The sequence below is a fragment of the Onychostruthus taczanowskii genome, unplaced genomic scaffold (genome assembly GCF_017590055.1).
Source record: "Onychostruthus taczanowskii isolate IOZ18803 unplaced genomic scaffold, ASM1759005v1 scaffold226, whole genome shotgun sequence".
Classification (NCBI taxonomy): Eukaryota; Metazoa; Chordata; class Aves; order Passeriformes; family Passeridae; genus Onychostruthus; species Onychostruthus taczanowskii.
In genome coordinates, this window is record NW_024499529.1 from 173,033 (window position 1) to 185,814 (window position 12,782).

Sequence of the window (12,782 nt, forward strand, 5' to 3'; positions counted from 1 at the left end):
GGCCGTGTCCTGCCTCGGGAGCGGACGGATCCTTGCCCAGCTCAGCCCCGGTGAGATGCCGAAACATCTCCGGTACCAGCACCGGGGCCGGAGCCTCGCTGGTACCAGCACCGGAGCATCTCCGGTCCCTGCAGCGGGAACGAAACACCGCTGGGACCACCACGGGGCATCATCTCCGGTCCCTGCCCGGGAGCGCGGCCGGCCCCACGTGCGGCCCGGGGGCTGAGCGGGCCGAGCCGGGCCGGGCCGGGCCAGGCCGGGGCAGAGCGGAGCCTCTCCGCTCCCCCGCGTTTGGCCCGGGAGAAGCCCCGGGGACGGAGAACCGGGAACGGCTTGATTTCAGCCGTGCCGGGGACAGCGGGAAAGGCGGCCCCGGCGCTCGGAGCCTGTTTTAAAAGTCAAATGGCTTCGGGTGCCGGAGCTCGTCCTCCTCACCGGGAACAATGCGCTGCTCCTCGCCCACCTCCCCCTGCACCGCCCGGGCTCGGAGAAGGAGGGGGAAGCCCGAGCGGCTCTTCTCCTCCTCGGCTCTCGGGGGGCCGTTCCCCGGCGGGACCGGGAGCGGCTGGAAAAGCAGAGAAGACCCGGGTTGAAATAATCAGGAGCGATTTATTCCCCTGGAGTGACAGTTCTTTTGAGCAGTTGCCGAATGGCAGTTTCTGTCTTTCTGAAAGCTTTTCTTCCAGATTCTGTTCAGATTAGGCTGGGGAGATGAATGAGGCCATTATCCAGCCCAGTAGCTATTCTGAAATGCCAAATTAATTACCAAGGGCTAAATCAAGGCGATGGGGGCTGGAGGGGAGAGGGGGGCGGCGGTTTGAGGTGTGAAAATATCTCCTCGATCTTTTAAACACGGCCAGGGCGGGCGGCCCGGGCTGCTCGCCTCAAACCCCCCAAACTTCGCTCCGCAAACCCGGGAGCAGCGGCGGCCGAGGAGAGGCCGCGGGGTCCCGCTGCGGTTCCCCTGGCCCGGCCCGGCACGACCCGTCCCTCACCTCGGGCGGGGCTCCGTGCGGGGCCGAACCGGGCCGCCTGTGCCGCTCACGCTCCGGCGGCCCCTCCGGCAGTCCCGGTCGCAGGGACTCTCCGTGACCCGCGTGCCGGTCCCGCAGCGCAGGGAGCAGCGGCCCCGCTGTCCCAGACACGTTCGCGGAGGTTTCTCGGCAGCGGAGCCGCCGCGGAGCGAGCCCGGGGCATCCCCGAATGCCCGCAGCCCCCGCGGCCGCCTCGGGCACGCGAGAATGATCAGCAGGGAGCGTCTTTGCCATGAGAGAGGGGAGGGGGAAGGCGAGGGATTGTGCAGGGATGCTGATCCATATCTTGGTTCGCGCTGCTTGGCTTGGAGTGTCATAGAAAAACCGCGGAGAAAGGGAGAAAGAGCGGTTCCAAGGGAATTGGGGAAGAAGGCACCGCTCGCTCTTCCCGGGCTGATGTCGCTCTGCCAGCACAGATGACAACATTTGCACATGACATTTAATCCTCTACCCTAAAGCTCTGTGGCTCCCGGCAGGCAGTTATTGTTATTATTGTCGCTCTAATATTTACGCTTTGCTCCCAAACAAGTGTAATTTCCCCGATCGCTTTGTAGCTCCTTGGCCCCTAATCCAGTTTTCTCTTCAGTTCCCGGGAGACCACACCTCTGGCTCCCCTCATTCACAGGAAAAAAAAAAAAAAAAAAAAAAAAGAATGGAAGGATTTTTTCATTAAAATATGAAATAACGGTTTAGGAAACATCGGGTCAAGCCTGACTCTCAGTTTTGGACATGGGGCTGATGCTGCATCCCCTGCAAATGCCCACGGTCAGCGAGGGAACATCCTGGCTCAGCCTGGGCAGCAGCGACAGCAGAGCCAGGCAAGATTTTTCCTCGCACTAGACAGTCCTTGCAAACGAGGAATAAGCTCCGAGGAGATTTCCCAGGGGCTGAGAAGTGGGCTGGAGAAGGAATCAAGCCTTTAATGTAAATTGGCCGTGGCTGGCAGAGACCACTGAACACTGGGCTATTCAGCATCTCTGTGAACCTCTAATGATCAACTCGGTTTTCAATTATACACCCACAATTGCCACCAAGTGAGATAAGCCTCCGGAATACTATATTTCCTCTTGCAAAATGTTTTCTTTAGGGCAGGCAGGCTGGGAAGCCCAGTGAGTAATATTTGATTTATTTTCAGCAGAGCTGCGGGACACGCAGCAGCCAGGAGAGCTCCCGAGCAGGAGCCAGCCTTGGCCAGAGCGGCTCCAGCACTCCGGGAACCCGCAGGTGGATCCGGCCGCTGCAGCGCTGCAGGTCCCAGATATTCCAGGAAAACATGGGCGCTCCTGGGCGGCAAAGCCGTCAAACGCTTTGATTTGTTTGTGTGCTTCCCTACAGAAACAACGGCTTCGTTTGGGTGGGTGCGGATGGAGCACGACACAAACCTGGCTGGGAAATGCTGCCGGGGGCTCATCCAGGGAAAAACAGAGCAGACCCTCCGGACCTCAGCTCCTCCTGCACCCCAAACACGGACACCCGAAGCCATTTGACCTTTAAAGCAGGCTCCTACATTTGGAAGCTGTTTCCAAGTTCAAATTACTTTTTTGAGCAATACATTACAGGGATGGGACAAGAGGGACTTGGTGACCTCACAACAATGTCCTGGGCTCCAGGGGACAGAAATACCCGAATGGGGAGCTCGGGCACTGGGGATGCCCCGGCCCAGCTGGAGAAACCTCCCTGCACTGAACTGGAGGGCCCCTGCACTGGGGGAGGGAACATCCCTGCGTGGTTCTGTAGCCCCAGGGGTCTGTAGGACTCTGCTGCCAGGCTGAGGTGTGGGACAGGTGGGGTGAAGGAAACAGGTTTGGGGTTGGAGGAGATTTCTGTACAAATATTGCTGGGGACTTGTGTGGAGAGGGGAGGATGGGGACATCCAGTTTATTCAGTAAAGTGTTTCATTCAGAGAGACTTCACTGAGGTTTTGGTGTCACTCTGCAGATCTTGTTTTTAGATTATCAAAGCACCTACCTGGATCTCAGGGGACCTGAAGCAACTCCAGGGCTTCCTGCTCCACTGTTCAGGACTATGCCCTTTCCATCCAGTATTTGTGGGTCTGACTGGCAGAGGGGCACAGGAGCAATTCACAAATCCCCACCACCAAGACCCAAGAGACCCCGCAGCCCAGGTGCCATGGAGGTTTTGGGGACTCTGAGCATCCCTGTCGCGAAGATCTGACCCCACACCGCATTCTGCACCCAGTTTGATGTCCCCACTCCCGCTGCCCCTCCACACCCCTGGCACCGTCTGCCAGCAGCTCGGGAGTGCTGGGCACTGCGAGCTGCTGCTCTGGGAGAAAACCAGCCTTGATTGAGGGCCATCCACAGCCGGGGCGGATCACAGCAAACACAGCCTTTGCCTTCTGATCTGAGCCCGGCGGTACTCAGGGAAAATCGATCCTTTCACCCAGTGCCTCGAGGTGCTTTGGCAAAGCGTGAGCAGCAGCTCCAGGGCAGGAGTTGTGGTGCTGAGGGAACGCAGCTGGACAGGGCCAGACGTGTCCCGAGCAAAGGGAGATCAGGACAGGGCACCCCAGCGGGGCTCAGGGCAGCGACAGTGGCTGAGCAGTGCACCGCGGCCCTTTAAAATCACAAATATTCCCTTAAAATAGTTAAATGGAGCAGAGACTGTTCCTCACCTACATTTCAGAGCTGTTTCTGGGCACAGTGAACATACTGCTATAACTCCACGTGGGAGCTTTTCGGCTCTGGCGTAAGAAACCGGCCCATGCAGAGATTTTCTGTCTCGATCAGAGTTTTGTACAGGACCTGTGGAAGGTTGTGCAGCTGGGACCCTGATCTCAGCGGGAGTGTTCCTCCCCTGTGGAAAGGAATTCGATCTCCCTAAGCTGGTGTGAGGTGAAGGTGGAACCTGGACTGGGCTTCCAGGGGAGAGGGAGGGAGTGTGGCAGGGGCTGGGCCGGGGCAGGCAGGGCTGGGTGGATTTCAGCTACCTGAGGAGCGGGATTTTTGAAAGGCGGATCCCCAGAGCATCTGGATTGCCAGCTCTCGGGAACTCCCTTTGTCACATAATTAACTTCTCCAGCACTCCCTCTGCAGTGACAGAGGGCTGGTGTGACCCAGCTCCCGCTGCAGCTGGGGCAGTCCCGGGCCAGGCTCTGCCTCAGCACTGCAGATGAAGGGGCCGTTTTATTGCTTTCTTTGTTTAGAAGTAATAGAAAGAAATAAATTCCAGAAAGCATCCTGTTCCCTGAGGCTTGAAGGAGTGGGGGATTTGTAGGGCTTGAGCCAGCAAAGCTGGGGCAGGGCAAAGGGGGTCATGCAGCAGCCCCATCCAGGCTTTGGGTTAGTATCTTCCTTAAGGAAGATACTAACCTTGTCCTCTGGATATCAGACAGGGCACGGCGAGTGCGGGGGCCTTCCTGGCACCCCAAAATCAGGGGTGCTGGGATAAAGCTGGGGCAGGGCAAAGGGGATCATGCAGCAGCCCCATCCAGGCTTTGGGTTTGTATCTTCCTTAAGGGAATTGTCCTCTGGATATCAGACAGGGCACGGCGAGTGCGGGGGCCTTCCTGGCACCCCAAAATCAGGGGTGCTGGGAGCGAGCCCTGGCCCAGCCCCGAGCAGAGCCCTGCCATCTTTCCAGACCTTCCCCAGGGCGCTGCGCAGCCTTCGGGCTCCTTTTGGCAGCCATCCGAACCTAATTCTAATTAAGGATGTATTAAGCGGGGATGAAGTGGCCCTCGAGTGGCTCTAACCCTCTAAAGGAGCCTGGGGAGAGGCGGCGGGAGCGGCTCCGGTCGGGGTTTGGGGATGGGGCCGCAGCTCCATGGGAGGAACCTTCCCGTGCCCCCTCCCGGGACGCAGAGCCCTCATCCCGCCCCCTGCCAGGGCTGGGTCACCAGAGCCACCCCTGCCGGTGCTGGGTCACCAGAGCCATCCTGCCGGTGCTGGGTCACCAGAGCCATCCTGCCGGTGCTGGGTCACCAGAGCCATCCTGCCGGTGCTGGGTCACCAGAGCCATCCTGCCGGTGCTGGGTCACCAGAGCCATCCTGCCGGTGCTGGGTCACCAGAGCCACCCCTGCCGGTGCTGGGTTCATGCAGTGCCACCCCTGCCGGTGCTGGGTTCATGTTCCACCCCTGCCGGGCTGGGTTCATGCAGTGCCACCCCCTGCCGGTGCTGGGTTCATGTTCCACCCCTGCCGGGCTGGGTTCATGCAGTGCCACCCCTGCCGGTGCCGGGCTGAGCTCCGCGGCTCTGTCTCGGCGCTCTGTCCGTCCTTCCAGCCGTCACCGGTGCCATTAACCGGTGTGGTGCCCGTGCCAGGGGGCACGGGTGGGTCTGAGCGAGCAGTTCACTGCTCTCCCTGCGTGCCGGGGGGTCCGCACCGCCCCCAGCCCAGCCGGGACCCCCGGCCCGGCCCCCACGGCCGTGGCGGGCTGGAGCAGCAGGGCAGCGCTCGTTCGCCCGGCCGGATTCCTCGCTGTCCCCTGCTGCTCAGCGCCACCGTCGCCTGCCTGGAAGCCGATCCCTGCCTGCCCGGGCCCCGGGAATGCCGGAGGAGAGCGCAAGGGAAGCACGAAGGGCCGGGGATGGAGTGGCGGGAGAAGGCTCCAGCTCCCCCGGACATGGAGCGGTGCCCGCAGCCTTGGGGAGCTCCTCGTGTGCTCGGCAGGAAAGGCAGCCCGGAATTTCAGCCAGAGGCGGCTGCAGGTCTCACTCAGAGCTACCTGTGCCCACCTGGGCACCTCCCCGTGTCCTGCCCGCCCTGCTGCCCCCAAAGGAGCATTGAGGACGGGCTGCCCCGGCCCGGCTCTGTCCTGCTTCCAGCCTCTTCTGTTTGGCTTGGGTGAGATCTTTGTCCCATTTTCTGCCTTTACCCGAGGGCGAGATAAACCCTGTCCACAAACCCCGTGTTCTCCTCTCGGCTGATGCGGGCACAGCATTCGGGCGCCTGCAGAGGACGCCGAGTTTGTCACCTGGGCAAGGAGCTGGGCAAACGTCCCTCTCCCAGTCCAGCCGATCCCGAGGCGCATCTGCAGTGGATTTGCACGGGGTGATTTCTCTCACTTAAAGCAAGGCGGGAAAAAAGGAAATTCGCGGAGAGAAACGATCCTCAGGAGCTCACCCTGAGGCCCTGCTGCCATCTGCTGGGGTCCCAGCGCCGAGCCCGGGATGGGGACAGGATGGCTCGTGTCCGGGAGAGGGACCCTCCAGGGGCTGGAAGGGGAGAGGAGCCCTGTCCGTGTTCCTGTGGATCCGGCCCTCTCCCGCTGCAGCCTCATTTGGGAGCGAAACCTCCCGAGAGGCCAAACAGCCCCAAGTGTCCCCGCTGAGGTTCTTGGCTGTCCCTTGCTCCTCTGGGGTGTCCCTTGCTGAAACATTTCAGCCCCTGAAGGCAGAGCCCAGCTCCTGAGGGGTGTAGGACGCTGTGGTTTCTACTCAGATTTTGAGATTTACACCTGATTTACACCTTGGCCCTCATAAAATGTGCACCCAGAAGTGGAGGGGCAGTGGCAGTGAGGGGATGGGACACGGCTGGGCGGTGCTGGGTGGCAGGGCTGTGACCTGGCCAAGGAGAACAAACTGCAGCTGCTCTGGCCTCACAGCCCTGGAACGCGGCCACCTCCACCCCTGGCTGTGTGGCTGCCCGGGGAAGTGTCCAGCTGTCCCCAGGTCTGGGGGAGCCCAGCACGGGCCCAGCGTGCAGCCAGCTCCAGGGATTGCCCGGATTTATTCATTTTTGCCCAGATTTATTGTTTATTCAGTGCCATCAGGAGCTGGAGTGATGCGGGCACAGCCGAGCTGGCAGAGCCCAGAGCGAGCTTTGAGCCCGGTTCCATTGCTGAGGAGCTCACCAGGAGCTGTGCTGCTCTGGGAACTGAAGGTGCTGCTGGCTCTGCAGACTGAGGGGGCCGAGACAGAGCGCTGAGGGCCGCCACAGCCACAGCCAGCACTGCCCCCACGGAATTTCAGCACTCGCATCGTCCCTGCCCCGGGCTGACCCAGGGGGGCTGCCAGAGGCAGAGCACTCCTGGCAAGTGTTTTCCAGGGATTCCTTGCCCAGCTGGGTGTACAGGGCGGGCTGAGCCGCACCCCTGGGGATGCTGAACCCCCTCCATCAGTGCAGTTCTCCGGCGGGACACAGGGTGGAAACCTCAGCCCACGAGAAAGCCGCTCCCAGCCCGGCTCTTCCCAGCGCTCTGCCCCTTCCCGGGGCTGCCTCGCTCCGCCTGGTCCCGGACAGGGATCCGGGCAGGAATCCCCTGCTGTCAGGGCAGGGAGCTCTGAGCAGTGGGCAGAGGGCTCCAGCCTCGGCTGAACGCCGTCCGAAGGAGGAGCCGGGGCTGAGCGAAGAGCTGGGAATGCCCCAGATTGGGGCAGATCAGACTCATCTGCAGAAAGTGGGACAGCTCTGGAGCCCTCCCAGCGCAGAACTGGCCAGAAAACCTTTGACACCTCAACAGACTGGGCCATGTAAAGTTCTATTGTCTCCTCCTCCCTGGGTGGTGGAAGGGGAAGGTCTGGTGTCAGATCTGCCCGCAGCGAGGGCTCTGCCCCAGTTTCATTTCTCAAGGGCTGCAGAAGAGTTTGTCGGGATCCTCTGAGTGTGCTCTGAGAAATGAAAAACACAACTTGTGGGGAAAACCAGAGACAAGAAGGTTCCCTTTTCAGTGACGCTGCTTCCCCTTCCCTCCGAGGGACAGGTGGTGGGGGAGGCTGAGCTGCTCTGCCGGGGTGGGATCCCCATTCCTGGGAGAGTACGGTAGCAGGGGGCTCACCTGGAGCCTGTGCAGCCCCAGCAGCCCACAGCAGCCTCGGGGGCTGTGTAAGGACAGGTCAGCCATCCCAAAGCTGCTGGAAACCCTTGCTCTGGGCACCAGCAGCACCCAGGGAGATGGGGTGCAGTCTGCAGAGCTCGGCCTGAGTGTAGAGCTGGTGACTTCCTGGCATTTTGGGGGGCTGAAATGCTCCATTCCCAGCGTGGGGCTGGGTTGGAGTTGGAGTTTCAGGGAGTGTATCTGGGTGTGGAGCAGAGAGGAATGGCAACGAGACTGTGATGAACTGAACTTTAGTGTAAGGCGTCCAAGGCCAGGTTGGATGGGACTTGAAGCACCTTGCTCAGTTGAAGGTGCTCCTTCACCTGCCAGCAGTTTGGGACAAGATCAGCTTTAAGGTCCTTTCCAACCCAACCCATTCTTTGTCTCTGGAGTGTTCACAGAGAACCCAAAGGTCTAAATGAGCTCATCAGGGCACAGCCTCAGCTTCCTCCTCCTGCTGGGGCTGGTCGGCAGCTCCAGGGGCAGGAACTGAGCTGGGATGTGCCGGAGCTGCCGGTGCTCCAAGGCCTGCTCCGGCTGGAGCTCCAACTGCTTGGCATCATTGCTGGTGTCACCACAGCCACACTCAGTGCTACGCCTCCTCCTGGGGGAGAGCCACTGAGGATGCCATTCCTGCTCTCTGTGTGACCCCAAAAGCCACCTGGGATCACTTCCCTCTTCACCCTCGTGTGGCACCGGCATCCCCAGGTTCCTCTGAACTCAGACCAGCCAGCAATAGAGAGAACACAGCTCCCTGCTCCAGGGAGCTCCCAGGAACACGCTGGTGTCGACACCCCTTGGAGGTGGCCCTGCTCCAGAGCCCTTTCCCCGAGTGGCTGTGTCAGCCTGGCGGCCCCAGGCGCTGTTTGTCACCGCTGCAGCCCTGCACGGCCCCTCCCTGCCCTCCTCCGCTTCCTTCCGCCGCCGCGAGCCCCCCCAGCCCATGTTTGGTAACTTCCTCAGCTGCCCCGGGCCCCCAGGAGCAAAATAAGGAGCTCCCAGTGCCTCAGGTGGGGAGGGAAGGGACAGGAGGGGACACACTGTGGCCCCAGCAGCCAGAGGAGTTTGGCCTCTGCAGCTTTGACCCTTCAGGCACCTCCCAGTTCCTCCAGCTCAGGGATCTGCCTGAGAAGCTGGGTCTGAAATGAGGAGGTGGGAATGGGGCAGAAGGGGTGGGAAAGGTCAGATTGGCACCCCAGACTGGCATCCAGTGAAGAGCTCTGGCCAAGAGGAGCTGGGACACAAAGCTCTGCCGGAGCGCTTGGCTGTTTCCCAGGTCAGCGCCTGGGGCAGGTGGCACAGTGACATCGCCACCTGACCTTCCCTGTCCCGCTATTTTTGCTGCCTCAGGATTTCTTCTGAAGTGCTGGTGGCCGCTCAGCTGGCGAAGGCCGAGCCCATGTCTCTCTGCGGGGTTTCACCTGGCGCAGGTGACGCAGGCACCCGGGGCTCTCGTCCCACACGCTTTGCACTGCGGACGTTTGACTCCGTGGGCCACCAATGAAAGGGGATTTCGGCTCTGACTGGGTTTGCTTTTTTTAAAATTCACTGGAATTTCACTGCCGAACCCACAGCTATTTTGGCCCCCGAGCAGGTTTCGACTCTCGGAGCAGCGGTGGCAGCGGTCACTCTCTTTGACAAACCGAGATCCGCAGAGGAACCCGTCCGGGTTCCTGCCCCAGCGCCGGCCGGGCGGGATCCGGCCCCCAGCCCCGAGCACAGGGGACAGGGGACAGGAGTGGGGGCACGAACCAGAGTGGGACCGGCCTTTCCTCAGGACCAGCCGTGAGGGCAACAGGAAAACGCCATTCCCGGGTGCTGCCAGAGCAGCACGTCCCAGCCTGTGTCACCAGCCTGGGCTTGGCACTGGCACGGAGGGGCCGAGGGCTTGCCCTGCAAAGGTGAGACACAGGGCAGTGCAGGGAGGGAAGGAAAGTCTTTGACAAACCGAGATCCGCAGAGGAACCCGTCCGGGTTCCTGCCCCAGCGCCGGCCGGGCGGGATCCGGCCCCCAGCCCCGAGCACAGGGGACAGGAGTGGGGGCAGGGGACAGGAGTGGGGCCACAAACCAGAGTGGGACCTTTCCTCAGGACCAGCCGTGAGGGCAACAGGAAAACGCCATTCCCGGGTGCTGCCAGAGCAGCACGTCCCAGCCTGTGTCACCAGCCTGGGCTTGGCACTGGCACGGAGGGGCCGAGGGCTTGCCCTGCAAAGGTGAGACACAGGGCAGTGCAGGGAGGGAAGGAAAGCATCACACACAGGATGGAGGAATGGAGAGAGGGAGGGGGAAACAGAGAGATGGATGGGGGAGGGATGGATGGATGATGGATGGATGGATGGATGGATGATGGATGGATGGGTGATGGATGGATGGATGGATGGATGGATGGATGGATGGATGGATGGATGGATGGATGGATGGATGGATGGATGGATGGATGGATGGATGGATGGATGGATGGATGGATGGATGGAAAGAAGGAGAGATTGATGGAGGGAAGGGCAGATGGATGCATAGCAGGATGGTGGATGAATGCACGGAGGGATGAGGGGCAGAGTGGCAGGAGCAAGGGATAGAAGGAGGGGTGGATGAATGGAAGACTGAAGTGTGGAAGGGAAAGTGGTGATGGTGCCACTATAGATGGGTCCATGGATGGATGGACGAGGGGATCCATGGATGACTGGCTGGGTGAACGGCAGGGTGCTGGCAGCGGGGCAGGAACAGAGGGACGGCTGGATGGAGGGAGGGAAGGACTGGGCGGGCGGAGGAAGCGGGGGGCAGGTGCCGGGGCACGGCCGGGGCGGGGCGGGCTGTGCACATGTGCGGGGCGGACCCGCTGCCAGCCCCGCCCGCCCCGGTGCCGCCGGTGCCGCCCGGCGCGGAGCGGAGCCCGGCGGGGCCGGCCGAGGATGGGCACGGAGCCCCGGCGGCAGCCGCCCCGCAGGTGGGAGAGCCGGGGGGACCGGGATGGGGGGACCGGGCACGCACCGAGCCTGGGGTGTCCCTGTGACCGGGCCGGCGGGACCGTACGCGCACCGAGCCCGGGGTAACCGGGGCGGGGGGCTCCGTACACCCCTGCACGTGGAGGAAGGGCTCCCTTGTGCCCCCGGGTGCAACCCGCGGGTCGGGACTCGGTGCGCTGGGCACCGCCGTGCCGGAGGGGGCAGTGCCGGTGGCGGGGGCTCGCTGTAATGGGGTAACAGAAAGCGGGGGGATGCGGGGCTGGCGTGTAACTTGGGGCTGCCTCTCAAAGCCACCAGCGGGGTGTCACTGCCCCGGCTGGGGTTTCTCCTCCACCCTTGGGGGGTCCCCGCGTCTCCCTCGGGTGCCCCTGCAGCCCGTGGCCGGCCAGGAGGAGCCGGTGTCACCCCGCGGGTGGGGACGGCCCGGCTGTTGTGACTCATTTCGGGACTCTGTGTTTGTTTTTCTCCGCGTGGCCCCACGGAGCTGCTGCTCGGGGCCAGGTGTGGGGCCCTGCCCGCCCCAGGGGACACCGTGCCGCGGCGGGGTCCCCGGGAAATGCCGGGGGCTCTCCGGTGCTCGGCCGGGGTTTTCGCGGGGCGGCAGTGACTCACCCCGGCCACTGCAGCAGGAGCCCTTCCCTGAAGGGACCCAAAGGTCACCACCACTCGCCTGTCGCTCCCTCAGCCGGCTCTCCGCGGCGCCAGGGGCTGAGGTGCAGCCCCAGGGAAGGCTCTGCTTTGGCAACAGGATGTGGTTTGGGATGTGACAAGCTCGGCAGCGTCACCCCTCCAGCATAGGGGATTGGACAGGCGCCAGCCCCGAGCTGTGCCCGCGCTGCTCCTTGTGCCTGCCGAGGAGCATCTTCCATCAGGTGCTCCTGTGGCCTCCCAGTGGCACCAGTGCCACCCAGTCAGTGCCCGGCCCGGCTCCCCCAGAGCATGGCGAGCTGCTGTGGAGGTGTGAGCCCTGAGGGAGAAAAAGGCTCTGCTGATTCAAATCACTAACGAAAGCGGGAGAAAAGAGCTTTCAGCCCTTGGTTTTCATGTTTGTGACAACCTGGCTGCTGTCCCCAGCAGCCGGGAGCTTTGCTGGGGGCTGGTTTCGGGCCCTGCTGCTCCCGGGGCAGCGAAACTTCCCAGGCAGCTGCAGGCTGGTGCTGCTCCTGCTGCTTGCCCTGAGGCTGAGCAGCTGCGATTTGTTTTGTTTTACCGTTTAGGTCAATTTTCTAAATCTCGGTCCGCTGCAAACTCCAGGGGTTATGCAAGGCTTTACTTTTCCTGCTGTCAGAAAGGTCTCTTGGTTTGGTGTTTGGGTTTTTCTCTTGTTCAAAGCACAGACTCGGATGGAGTTGTGAAGTGTTTCCGAAACCTCCAAAGTGGTTTGGAGCTCTGGGTGCTGCTCAGATTAAAGCTCAGACATAGAAAGGTGACAAGATAAGGAGGCAGAGCCTGCTGTGGTGGTGGCAGTGGTTCTGTCCCTCAGTCACGGTGGCCGTGTGAGGCCGGAGGGCCCAGGTGACGCTGGGGGTGCTCTGCAGCTTTCCTAGGGAAGGAGCTGGGCAGAGCCAGGTGTGCTGCGGCGGGAGCTGGGATGGGAGCTCGGTGCTCTGCCTTGCCTGGCCCTGTGTGGCCACCCCCGTCCTGCTCCACAGCTCTGCAGCCTGCTCAGGGCAGGGGAAAGGGCATGAGACACCTGGAGGTGCTTCTTCAGAGGGAGAAAGTGGAGTTCTGCTTTGGCTGGGTGAGGGCAGCCCCACATCCACCTGTAGGATGGTGCCGCTGGCTTCTCCCTCCTCCCCTTGGAGATCAGGGCATCCAGCTGGCACAGGAACCAGCCAAGAGCGGCCCCGAGTGCCTTCTTGACGAGTGTGAAAATGAAGATGTGGGTTTTGCACTGAGAAAGAAGAACTGAGAGCAGTGGGAAGTGCTGGCAGAGAGGAGCAGGGCTGCTCCAGCAGGATGAGCAGCTCTGGCAGCTGCAGCAGCCACGGGGCTGAGGGCTGC

The 12,782-nt window shown here is 61.9% G+C and overlaps 1 protein-coding gene across 1 annotated transcript in view; it reads left to right on the forward strand.

Moving 5' to 3' along the window:
- Nucleotides 1-10,694: 10,694 nt before the first annotated feature.
- PIK3R5 (phosphoinositide-3-kinase regulatory subunit 5) overlaps nucleotides 10,695-12,782 on the forward strand; it is a 37,542-nt gene continuing 35,454 nt past the window's right edge. Inside the window, 1 exon segment of the mRNA XM_041405201.1 lies at nucleotides 10,695-10,759. The gene's annotated coding sequence lies outside the window, so the exon portion shown is untranslated.